General features: G+C 39.2%; 1 protein-coding gene across 1 annotated transcript in view; it reads right to left on the bottom strand.

Moving 5' to 3' along the window:
- TENM3 (teneurin transmembrane protein 3) overlaps positions 1 to 12434 on the bottom strand; it is a 1937374-nt gene that overhangs the window by 1082968 nt on the left and 841972 nt on the right. Inside the window, exon 5 of the mRNA XM_070757504.1 lies at positions 11924 to 12032. The gene's annotated coding sequence lies outside the window, so the exon portion shown is untranslated. The remainder of the gene's footprint in view (positions 1 to 11923; positions 12033 to 12434) is intronic.

Raw genomic sequence — 12434 nt, 5'->3', positions numbered from 1 at the left:
CGGGGGTGGGGAAGGAGGAGAGCCCCTCAGCGCTTCCCCTCCGCCAAGCTGCCTGCTTGTCCTCGCGCCTCGTTGCTACCTCATGCTGCTCCCACCATGGCTGCGCGCGGTTCCGGTGCCCCTGGCTGAAGGTCGTCCTGTGGCTGGTCTTGGGCTTTACGGTGGCTTCCTGGTTCCCTCTCCTCCCTCTGCCTGTGTCTACCGCCAGCGCCTCATTCCTCGGAGCTGCCGCTTCGTTCCAGGCAGCCCAGCCACGCTGCCGTAGAAAGTGCAGAGGTTATTGCCGCCACCTCTGCCTCCACTCAGGGAGCCACCGTGGTTGAGGGAGAGGAAAAGGCGCGGTGACCACGGTGGCTCCCTGAGTGGAGGCAGAAGCGGTGGCAATAACCTCTGTGCTTTCTACGGCAGCGTGGCTGAGCTGGACGGAAGGAAGCGGCAGCTCCCACTCGAGGAACCCACGGCAACGGGCGATGGCTTGGTGGGAGGCGACGGCGGGAGACACAGGCGGTGGGAGGAGAGGGAACTAGGAAGCGACTGTGAAGCCCAAGACCATCCACAGGACGACACTCAGGCAGGGGCGCCGGCAGCGCCCCGCCCAGCTTGAGCTTCTCGCGGCACACCTGGCCATGTCTCGCGGCACACTACTGTGCCGCGGCACACCGGTTGGGAAATGCTGCTCTAGAATTCTTGAATAAATCCTGATAATTCCCTTACTTAAAAGTATCAACTATTCATTACTGCTATCTAAAGACTGGAATTATTCCATCATACTTTTAATCTTAATAAAGGACTTTAATCTTTAATAACAAGGCTACCCCCCCCCCCCCCAAATAAGTTTACATATAATTAGTGGCTCAAAACAAACAGAAAACAAATGTTATAAACTTGCTGACTGGCTGATCCAGGAAAACAGATGGCTTCAAAACAAGCAGATTCAGACTAGGTTACTCGGCAGTTGATCAGTATACAATCTTTTACCATCTGGGCAAGAAATATTCAAACTCTATACACCTTTGTGTCAGCTTTGAATTTAATTCTTCAGGACAAATTGTAGAGGAAGTTACCTGCCTCTTCCTTTGATCGTCTTCTTCTCAGGAAGAAAATGCTACTGTTTAAAAACACTTTTATAAAGCAGCAAATCAGATTTAAAATAATGCCTAGGAGCAATAACATCTTTTTTTTCTAAGTAACAAATCTGGAAATTAATTGTACTAAAACAAAACAAGTAGTGTTCACTGGAAAGTTTAAATATTTTCTATATTTGGAAAATTACTGATAAATCTATTGAAAATGTGAAGGACTTTAAACATTTATTACTAATTTCAAATTATATATCTTTTAGAGTAACCAAATAAATTAGCTCTTATAATGAGCACTAAAACCTTCTGAGATTATCAGATTTGCAAGCCATAAAAGCAAAAAGCAATAACTTTATACCTCAAGCAACCAAATAATTAAAAAGCTTTTTCAGTTTGCAGTTACACGGTGTACCATAGTGTACATACAAGGAAACTTCTATCCTATTAGTAATTCAATCCAAATCATACTCAATTAACTGTGAAGGCACTCTTGCATCTAGAATATCACTGTCTCACTCTTGATATTTTTGGCTAAAAAAATATTCTGGCATGAATACATTTTATAGTTTATATTTTGGGGTAGTTTTAATATTTGTCTTGTTCTGGGCTATGACCATAGTTGCTTGTAGATGGCATAACACTTTAGCTTTAAATAAATTTAGGGGTGCCATATGCAGTTATAATCTGTCCAACTTTATTCAAAATAGATTCTACTCAAAATAGAAGGCTTACGGAAATAACAAGGCACACTTTTGATAAAGCTACATTCTAATAAAGATACTTTATCTTTTACAAAATTCTTCCCATTCAACTGATTTTTTTACAGTCAATTATCCTTTGGTAGGAAAATGGGAAAAATGAAAATCCATTCTGGATCTGAGTAATCTATCTGTCTGGACTACTCACATAACAAACCATATTCGATAGAAGACTTTGGCTCCAGTAATTCCTATTATTTCCTAGTCAGATAATCCTTATTAATTATGGATCCATGCCCCTCCTGGCTGATTAAGAGGAGTAGCATGTAGTTGGGTAAATCAATAAATAAATTGCTCTTTGCAGGGCAGAGTAGCACCATCCACTCCTCTCAACAAGTCATACGTGGATTCCCCCGTCCCCACCCCCAGTATTGGACAACTATCATCCAGTCTCTAATCTTTGCTTTTTAAGGAGGATTGTTGAGTGGGTGGATGGGGTACAGCTACAAAGACCTTTGCATGAAGCAAATTATCTGGACTGTTTTCAATCTGGGTTCAGGCCACAGCATACCAGTGCAACAGCATTGGTTGCACTTGTCCATTGTGTGGATGTTTGTGGATAGAAGTGATGTGAGACCATTCTCACCACCCCGACCTTTCAGTAGCATTTACAGTCAGCCAGCTTTGAGAGTTGGAAGTGGGAGATACTGTGTTTTGGTTCTTTTTCTCCATGATTAGTTTCAGTTGTTGTTGATAAGAGAGATCAAGTCCTAGGTCCCTGAAATGTGAGGTGCCCAGGTCTTAAGCCTCTTACCAATCCTCTTTAATATCTATGGGAAGCTGTCATCTGTGTGGGGTTCAATACCATCAGTATTGCAGATGATACCCAGTGAAATATCTCCATTCCTAGTCAGATGGGCGATACTGTTGAAGTGCTGGTTGAGTGCCTGGAGCCCATAAGGGTCTGGATGAGAAGGAACCTGTTCAACTCAATCCTGGCAAGATGGAATGGCTATGGGCTTTTAGGTCCCCACACCCAAATGATGTTTCATCTTTGACTCTGAATGAGGTGGCAGTTCCATGGACTGAGCTGATGAATCATTTGAGAGTCTTTCTATATTCGTGGCTCCTGCTCGAGAAACACATGGAAGCTGTAGCTCAGAGTGTCTTTGCAAAGATTCATCTAGTATACCAATTGTGGCCTTTCATGGATTGGAAGTCCATGATCTCATGGGCATGGTCACTCATGCCATGGTCATCTCCCATTTGAATTACTGCATTGCATTCTACATGGACTGCCCTTGAAGACCATTTGAAAACTTTAGCTGATTCAGAATGCAACAGTGTTCAGGGTAATGGTAATGGTAATGAATGAATGAATGAATGAGTGAATGATTGAATGAATGGATTCTGCCTCTCACATGCTTAATTTAGATTAAGTCCTCTATCAGCTTAATGTAAAATATACTCCAAAGAGCTATTATAATTTGCTTAAAGTATAGATATAATAAATTATGGGAGAGCATAATTTTAGGTTAAAACTGGAAAATGTCTGACATGAAAAAGAAAAGAGAAATTCATTATTTTTATTTCACCATCTATTGCCATTACTTGTCAGATAAAAATTATTAAATTATTAGAATCAATATAGTTGCAGTCAATTGATTCAGATGTACCAGGTTTATGTTATTTGTACCACATATACATTACTCACATATTTTAAAAGAAAATATTTGTGCTCAGAGTGAATTGACATAGTCTCATAGGTTGTGTATGAGTGTTATCTGGTATCACTGCATTACCACAGAAAATATAATTCACACTTAGTCTTACAGAATACAATTAATGGTTAGTAGCAGATGTTCAGGATATATGCCTTAGCCCCATGGATATGCAGAGATGATTTTTTCCTCTGGTTTATGAAGTTTAGACTGGGCCTTTTGATACAGACTGAAGCATTCACATAAAAAGCCTTGTAACATATGCTTGCTATTGAATTCCTCCCAACCCTCTTTCCCCCCAGAGAAACAGGACTAAAATGCAGGAACACATGCTGCATACCCACTGGGATCTTTTTTGCCTCATACATACTAATGAAGATTGAAGTGCAAGAAAGAATAGATATCAAATTCTGATAACTAATGAAGATTGATGCTTTATTATAGATTTAGCTTGAGACATTAATTTAGGTAATTCCAGAAAAAAAGGAACAAAATATACCCAGATTACAATCAGGAAGGTTTGGAAATGTTATAATTTAGTGCAAATGTAATCTGTTTTATGCACTTAGCCAGTAGTATTAAGGGTTGGGATCTTTATGGGGATGCAGGTAGCAGAAAGCTACACCAGGCCCTCAAATCCTTTTTTGTTTTTTAAAAAATCTAGTTGTGATTTGCCACAGTGCTAAAGCACAGGGTAACTTAAGAATTTGCAAAGGAGGTATGGTAGGCAGGTTCAATGTGTAATGACAAAAGAGACCACACCAGGGCAGCAAAGCAATGAACAAATCTCTAACTCTTTTCTGCCATCCAGTGGTTAATCCAAGGAGTTTTTTGGAACAGATTTGATTAATTCTGCTACTGATGCAAATAGCTAGTACCCTACTATTCTGTTTCCAAGAGGTTATTCTCAGCCTTTCCTATCTAAAAGTGACTTTTATATGCAAGTATAAGAACTGAAGTTGGCAAAGTAGGAATTAACATTGGTTAAACCAGACAATACTTTTGCATATTACTGAGAAAAGAACAGGTAAAAGTTTATTGGCAAAAAAAGAACACATACACTTTAAATTGTTTGTGTGTGTGTGTACATGCGGGTGCCATATATCAGGGGTGGGTTCCTTCCAGTTTGGACCGGTTTGCCCAAATCAGTAGTGACTCGTTGATGATGTCACCAAACTGGATTGGTTGGTGGTGGTTCGTGGGCACTGCCATCTTTTAAATAAAATTTAAATTTATTTTTTTCCTTCTGAGCATGCACAGAAGCTGAGTTCCAGCACTGCACATATGGTCACCATCTTTTTTTGGCTTTGGGTTTTTTGTTTTGAGTTTTTGTTACTGTGCATGCATACACATGTGAAGCATGTGCGTGCCCATGAGGTTTTCCCATGCAGTGCATCGACGAGGTATGCCCAAGTGGCATGCGAGAGAGCAAACCAGCAGTGAGGTAAGTTGTAACCCAACCCTACCATACATGTACATGTATACATACATACACATGTAGATGTTTGTGTCTATACTGGTTTATGTCTGTTTTCTGATGGAGGCAGATCTAATCTAATGAAGCCACTCAGATCTAATGAAGCCACTCAGTCGGCAGAAGAATCTACAGGATTCAGCATTTTTATCAAAATGATGAAAGTAGTATCATGCTTTCTGACATTAATCTTGCCTGTTTTGTACATATAATGTCATAATGCAAAGAAAAGAAAAAGACTTGCATGAGATCTATATGACTCTGAGTCTGTAATTGATTTTTTTCTTGAACCTGCTCTCTCCTAATGGCCCTAAGCCTGGCGGTACAGATAGGTCTTTAAATTTTTCGGGAAGGCAAGGAGGATGGGGACAGTGCAAATCTCTGGGAGAGCTGATTCCACAGGGCCGCCCCCCCCCCCCCACAGAGAAGGCTCTTCCCTTAGGTCCTGCCAAACAACATTGTCTAGTTGACGGGACCTGGAGAAGGCCGACTCTGTGGGACCTAACTGGTCGCTGGGACTCATACGGCAGAAGGCGGTCCCGGAGGTAATAAGGTCCGATGACATGTAGAGCTTCATAGGTCATAACCAACACTTTGAATTGTGTCTGGAAACCAATCGGCAGCCAATGCAGTCCACGGAGTGCTGGAGAAATATGGGTATGCCTTAGAAGGCCCATAACTGCTCGCATTACTGCATTCTGGATGATTTGAAGTTTCTGAACACTCTTCAAAGGTAGCTCCATGTAGAAAGCATTACTATTCTACAAGAAGTACAAAAACATTTGACTTAAAAATCAAGGCTAACACTAAGGTGTTTATTTCATAAGCTTTATTGTATGCTATTGAGTGCTAATTAAAAAAAACCCTCTCATAATACAAACAAAAATCACATTAAAATAATAAGCAAAAATATAAAAAGTCATGTGTCCACCATTTACATCCACCAAATATCCTCTTTCTAGATAAGACTTAATTGCAAGCACAAGTAATAGAAATAATCAACCAATGTCTTAAACTTTGAAAGGACTGATTTTAACAAACTGAGAGAGACCCTAAATGGAAAAATAACTCAAGAAGCATAGGAAACTCTGAAAAATGTTATCATAAAAGCCTAGTCCAGCACAACACAACTGAAAGAAAGAAAAACAAGAAAATCAGGAACAAGCCAGCATGTCTGCACAAATATCTGTCTGTGACAAACTGAAAGACAAAAAGGACAAATAAAAAAAAATGGAGAGGAACAACAAACTAAGGCTGGTTATCAGCAGATAGCCAGAACATGCAAAGGTGAAGTCAGGAAAGCAAAGGCTCAGAATGAACAAATTATAACAAATTACAGCCCAATATACAAAAAAAACTTTAAAAACTCCTCAAAAATCACCCTACTGTAAAAGACAAATGAGAAATAAAAATTAAAATAAGCAAGAAAAAGGTAAGAGAACACCTATCTGAACTTGATGAATATAAAACACTGGGACATGACAGATTACATCCCAGAGTTCTGAAGGACCTGGTAGATGTTATCTCAGAACCATTGTACCATATCTTTAAAAAATTCTGAAGCACCTGATGATTGGCAAAGAGCTGATATAGTTCATTCTTCAAGAAAGGAAATAAAAACAGATTCAAGAAGCTACAGACCAATCAATCTAACATCAATATCTGGGAAGATCTGGGAAAAGATAATTTAAAAAACCAGATCTGTGAAGAACTAGAAGCAAGTAAAGTTAAAACTAGTAGCCAGCACAGGTTTGTTAAAAACAGATCATGCCAAACCAATCTCATTTCATTTTTTGATAAATTAATTAAATTAGTAAACCAGTGAAATGCTCTGAACATAGTATACTTAGATTTCAGTAAGGCATTTGACAAAGTAGACCACAATCTATTTCTTGGTAAGCTAGAAAAATATGAAATTGAAAAAAGGATGGATTTTTAGGTGACTGACAAATTTTACTCAAAGAGTAGTCCTTAATGGTACTACATCAGCATGGAACGAAGCAAGCAGTGAGGTACCACAATGAATTTTAATGTGGACAAAAGCGAAGTTTACATATAGGCAGGAAAAATCAAAAGTGAGATTAGGCGAGACCTGGCTCAAAAAAAGTAACTGTGAGATGGACCTTTTAATATATATATATATATATATATATATATATATATATATATATATATATATATATACCCTGTTTCCCCGATAGTAAGACACCCCTGATTGTAAGACGTATCGGGGGTTTCAGGGGGGTCGGCTAATATAAGCTGTACCCCGAAAGTAAGACATATGTCTTACTTTCGGGGAAACACGGGGGTATTGCCGAGGGGGAGCCCGATGACGTCGCTTCCAAGCTCCCCGCACGCTCCTCGCCTTCGCCTCGCCGCGGCGCCACCGCCTCTTCCCCAGCTTGGCAAAGCGAAGGACGGCGCTGGTCCGAAGCGAGCCGAGCGGGCGGCGGCTTGCAGTGAAGGTGCTCATCCCAGCAACCGAGTCCTGCCGAGGCTCGGCTGCAAGCAGCCAGCGAGGCCCACCAGCTCCGAGGCGAGCGGCCGGAGCTGCGCCCTCCTTCGCCCGCCTCCTTTCCAGCAGGCAGGTGGGGCTGCCCAACTGCGCAGAGCGGCTCCTCCCCTCCAGACACACACTTCCCCGACACGCGTCTGTGGCTCCACGCGTGCACGCCGCTTGGAGCCCTGAAGTTGAACTTGGAAAAGGGCTCACAAGGCTCCTGTCCCGCGGCTGCCCTTCTGGACTCTGGGGAGATGCCTTCGGGAACGCGACCCTTTCAATTTTTTTCCAATGTAAGACATACCCCGAAAGTAAGATGTAGTGGGGCTTTGGCAACCATGCCAGCAATTTCCTTTTCCTTTCCTCTGGAAGTGTGCTAGTTTTACTCTGTGAGATGGACCTTAGAGTCCTATTTGATGATCACTTGAATATAAGCCAGCAGTGTTCAGCAGCAGTCAAAAAAGCTAATATAATACTGGATTGTAGGAAAAGAATCAATATCACATGAAATATTAATAACACTTTATAAAACCCTAGTAAGACCACACCTGGAATACTGAACCAATTTTGATCACCATACTACAAAAAAATGTTGAGATTTTGGAAAAACTACAGAGAAGAGCAACTACCAATGATCAAAGGCCTGGAGACTAAAACATATGAAGAATGGCTGCAGGATATGGGTTTGGCTAGTCTAAAGAAAAGGAGAATTGGGGGTGACATGATAGCAGTATTCCAGTATTTGAGTGGCTGCCACAAGGGAAGGAGGATCAAATTATTTTCCAAAGCATCAGAAGGCAAGACAAGAAATAATGGATGGAAACTGATCAAACAGAGAAGCAACTTGGAATTATGGAGAAACTTCCTAACAGTGAGCACAATTAACCAGTGGAACAATTCGTCTTCAGAAATCACTGGAGGTTTCTAAGAAGAGATTAGACAGTCACTTATCTGAAATGATATAGATTGTCCTATTGCGAAGGGATTGGTCCAAAAGACCCCCAAGGTTCCTTCCAGTTCTAATTCCTATTCCCATTCCATTCCATTCTATTCTCATAATTACTTTCCTGAACCTTAGGAAGAAATACAAGAATAAATTCCTATGAGAATGGCATTTAAAGAATGGGCTAGAGATTGGCTCCAATGTCATATTAGATGAGAATTTTATATACATGGAACTTGGTCCAATTTGTTCTGCTCAGATGGACTGATGAATATAGGAGAAGATCATCCTCAGATGACCTTTCTGTTTCTGCAGAAAGGATAAAGGGAAAATGTCCTCATTTGAGGATAGTCTGTGTGTGATTAAAAAATGGTAGGTACTGTATTTTTCTGAGTATAAGATGCACCTTAGTTTTTGGGGAGGAAAATGGGGGGGGGGGGGAAATTGGCCTAACTGGTATTTATCCCTCTAGCCTCCTTAGTCTAGTCAGCTTCAGCACATGATTTTAAAGCTAGGGCTTTAAAAAAAACCCCTTATTTGGAAGGAGTAACAATGAAAGAGCATGCAAGCCAGTAACAGCTGGGAACATCGTTAGCACCTTGTTAGAGCTGGAATGAAAATTATTCTGAGCAAGTAGAGCGATGAAAAAAAGCTTGCAAAGACTTAGGGCTGGAAAAACATTCTTCGAAGAGAGTAACAATGCAAAAGCCAGCAAGGTAAACGCTGGGAAGATCCTTAGCACCCAGTTAGGGCTGGGAAAAAAAAGTGTCAAAAAAAAGAAAAGAAAAGAAAAAGAAAAGCTACATTCAGAGTATAAGATGCACTCAAATTTCCAGCCTCTTTTAGAGAAGAAAAAGGTGTGTTTTATACTGTGAAAAATACGGTATATGTAGATAAAAATTAATTAATGGTATAAGCCAGAGTACCTTATTTTACAGCCATTTTAATTCCCAGCAATAATTGTTAAGTTAATTAATACATATATCCTGAACTGTTAGACGAGGTGTGAGACTGGAGTATGGTTTCTGGCATAGATATGTGTATGTTTGGGTCTCTCAAAAAGTGACATGCAAATTCTTATTGGATAAACACATATCACTAGGATGGATTTCACCAGAGCTTACAGTCTTTGATTGACAGGAAGAACATTTTTCTAACTGGAGTTTAAAGAAAACATTTGCAAAACATTCTGAATTGCACACATTAATAAAAATGTTCACCAAGTGGGCTAATTTGTCTCCTAACAAAACAAGTTTCTACTTCTCTGCTATTAGTGTAAAATACATAAATTTAGAGGTTTAAATATTAATACATCTCCAAGAATGCTTATTGGAGCATAGAGGAAATTAAACTTCTTTTTTTAAAAAAATTGTTATTGTCAAACTTAACAATGTCACTAGAAATGTATCTTCATTATTTATCCAGGATTTATAGTTCCTGAAACTTTCCCTGTGTAAATATCAGTATCAACTGACCTAATTTGCCTCTTTTGGACTAATATGCAGCTATAAAATTATGTATTGACTTTCATGTCCACTGAGACAAATATGCATATTTTAAAGGAAATACATCTACAAAGACTGATTCAGAATATCTTTACCTACTGTATGTCTACTGTATGTCTTGATTTTCTCATCCATCATAATCATAATCATAACCTTTTTCAATTTTCTTATTCATAACCATTTCAATTTCCTCTCCTATCATTCAATTTTAACTTTTTGATCTCTAATTTTCTTTTCAGTAATAAACTCCAATAAAATTAAATCATTAATAATTCCAATTCATCTAGTTTCATAGTCATTTCCTTTTATAATTTATAGCTTTATGGGGAAAAAACTCATTCCCTTCCTCTTCTTTGAAGTGCTGTTTTCTGGGTTTTCAATGTCAATGTTCTTAAAATGTCTCAAATCTCTTTTCAAATTGCATTATCCAATGTTTTCAAACAATTCAGTCAGTTCCACCTTGAATAGTTTCTTCCTTCCAAGCCATAGATGACAACCTCCTTTTTCATTTAAAAAAAAAATGTGAAGGCCAAGCAGATAAGATATACTTCCAAGCCATGTACACAGATTGGCTGCTATATTTCCTCTGACCAGAAGATGGCGCTAAATAACAAGTTTGTTCAAATCTTCTGGTATTTATAGAATTCCTCTTCCTCTTTAATACATGTAAATGGAGGAAAGAAAGAAAAAATAATAGCCTCCACAGTGAAAATTTAAGGGGTCCCAATTCAAAAAGACAAGTTTAAAAATAGTTAAGAATCTTAAAAGTCCAATCTTGGGCAATTGCTACTTTCAAAGGCCTTCACCATTTGCCTCATTGCAAGGACATCTGCTTTCTGTTTCCATTTCCGGCTGTTTTAGCTCCATTGAAATCAAATTGAGTAGGAAAAAAAATCCCCAAATCCCTTTCGGCCACTATAACTCACCAGCACCAGATTTAAATCTCTTCTTCCTCTGTAAGTACACTTCCAGCTCTTTCCAGATGTTACCAGTCATCTTTCCAGCCTGGCTGTGTCTCCATGGCTGTGTCGGCTCAGGCATGGCTGCCTGGCCGGCTTCACACCATAGCCGGTGCGAGACTGAGCTAGTTCATCTGGTGGGGCTTGCCAGCCCCTACCAGACCCCTGATAGCATCCCATGCATTATCTTCCCTTCAGGAAGGATCCGGTCTGGTCCAAAAGGGCCAGAACCCCCGAGCAGTGGGGATTCGGAGCCTTTCCAAGGGAGAGGAAAGGCTCCCGCTACCACGGCCATCAGACCCCACCCCTCTCTCATCAAACTAAGTTTTCTGAATAGCATCTAAAATAGCAGACCATGCAAATCAAGATAAGATACAAATTGCCAATAAACTGTGCAAAAAAATAGTAGAACAGAATAGGAATAAAATGATATATCTGATAATAATGGATGTTTGCTGGAATAAATACCAATGAAGCATTAATGACTTAAAAGAGAAATTGGAATGAACCCCAAATCCAGAAGTATATTAACAATGACTATCAAAACCATCTCATTAAAAATAAGCTTAAAATAATAAATAAATTTGAAAACCAATAAGGAAAATATGGTCCCAAATGAGTGACAAATATCTTGTTATATTACCGTATATCCTGCTCAAAAAATAGCATCCTCCCTGTGGACTCAACTATAATTGAGCATACCTGGCTGGATAATTCTGGTAGTTGAAGTCCACAAGTCTTAAAGTTGCCAAGTTTGGGGACCCTTTATATAGAGAATGCTAACCAACTTGAATTTTTTTAACACATCCGAGATCTGAATGAATGAAATATTCTCACTGAATATTTTATTTGCACAACTATTCCATTTGCACAACAGCATGTGAAATTGATTGTCAATCAGTGTTACTTCCTAAATGAACAGTTTGATTTCACAGAAATTTGGTTTACTTGGAGTTATATTCTGTTGTTTAAGTGTTCCCTTTATTTTTTTGAGCAGTGTGTATATACTTTTAGATCAAATCAGATTAAATAATGCAAGCTTACCATATATATGAGAGTTTCGCTCAGATTCTCAATGTGATATACTCATGGCAGCTTCAATACAGTTTGGTAGCATGGACTGCTTTCACCAGAGCCATCGGTCCATGACCTCCTGCCATAGAAAAGAGAATCTGTTATTTATTTATTGCCTATGATATGTTAATTTATAGCACTTGGAAGTATTGCACGGAATGTGATACATATTGTTTAATAGAATTAGAATGTATGCAGTACACACACACACACAAACACACACACACACACACACACACACGGAGCTTAACTCAACTGTCCTGTAGTAAAGCTGCTTGCTGCTATGAAAACCCAAGTGAATCTGACATGCTGAAACTGCTTATGTTTTGCATTTGGATCAGATTTCTTTTCAGGTTGGGAGAGGAGAATAGAATTCCTTAGTATCAGAGCTTGTTAATAATAATAATAATAATAATAATAATAATAATAATAATAATAATAATAATAATAATATAAGAAATACTCTGATGGTCATTTTGAA

Source organism: Erythrolamprus reginae, chromosome 7 (genome assembly GCF_031021105.1).
Source record: "Erythrolamprus reginae isolate rEryReg1 chromosome 7, rEryReg1.hap1, whole genome shotgun sequence".
Taxonomy (NCBI): Eukaryota; Metazoa; Chordata; class Lepidosauria; order Squamata; family Dipsadidae; genus Erythrolamprus; species Erythrolamprus reginae.
The sequence above is the reverse complement of the archived record's forward strand: the minus strand, read 5'-3'. Positions and strand labels throughout refer to the sequence as shown.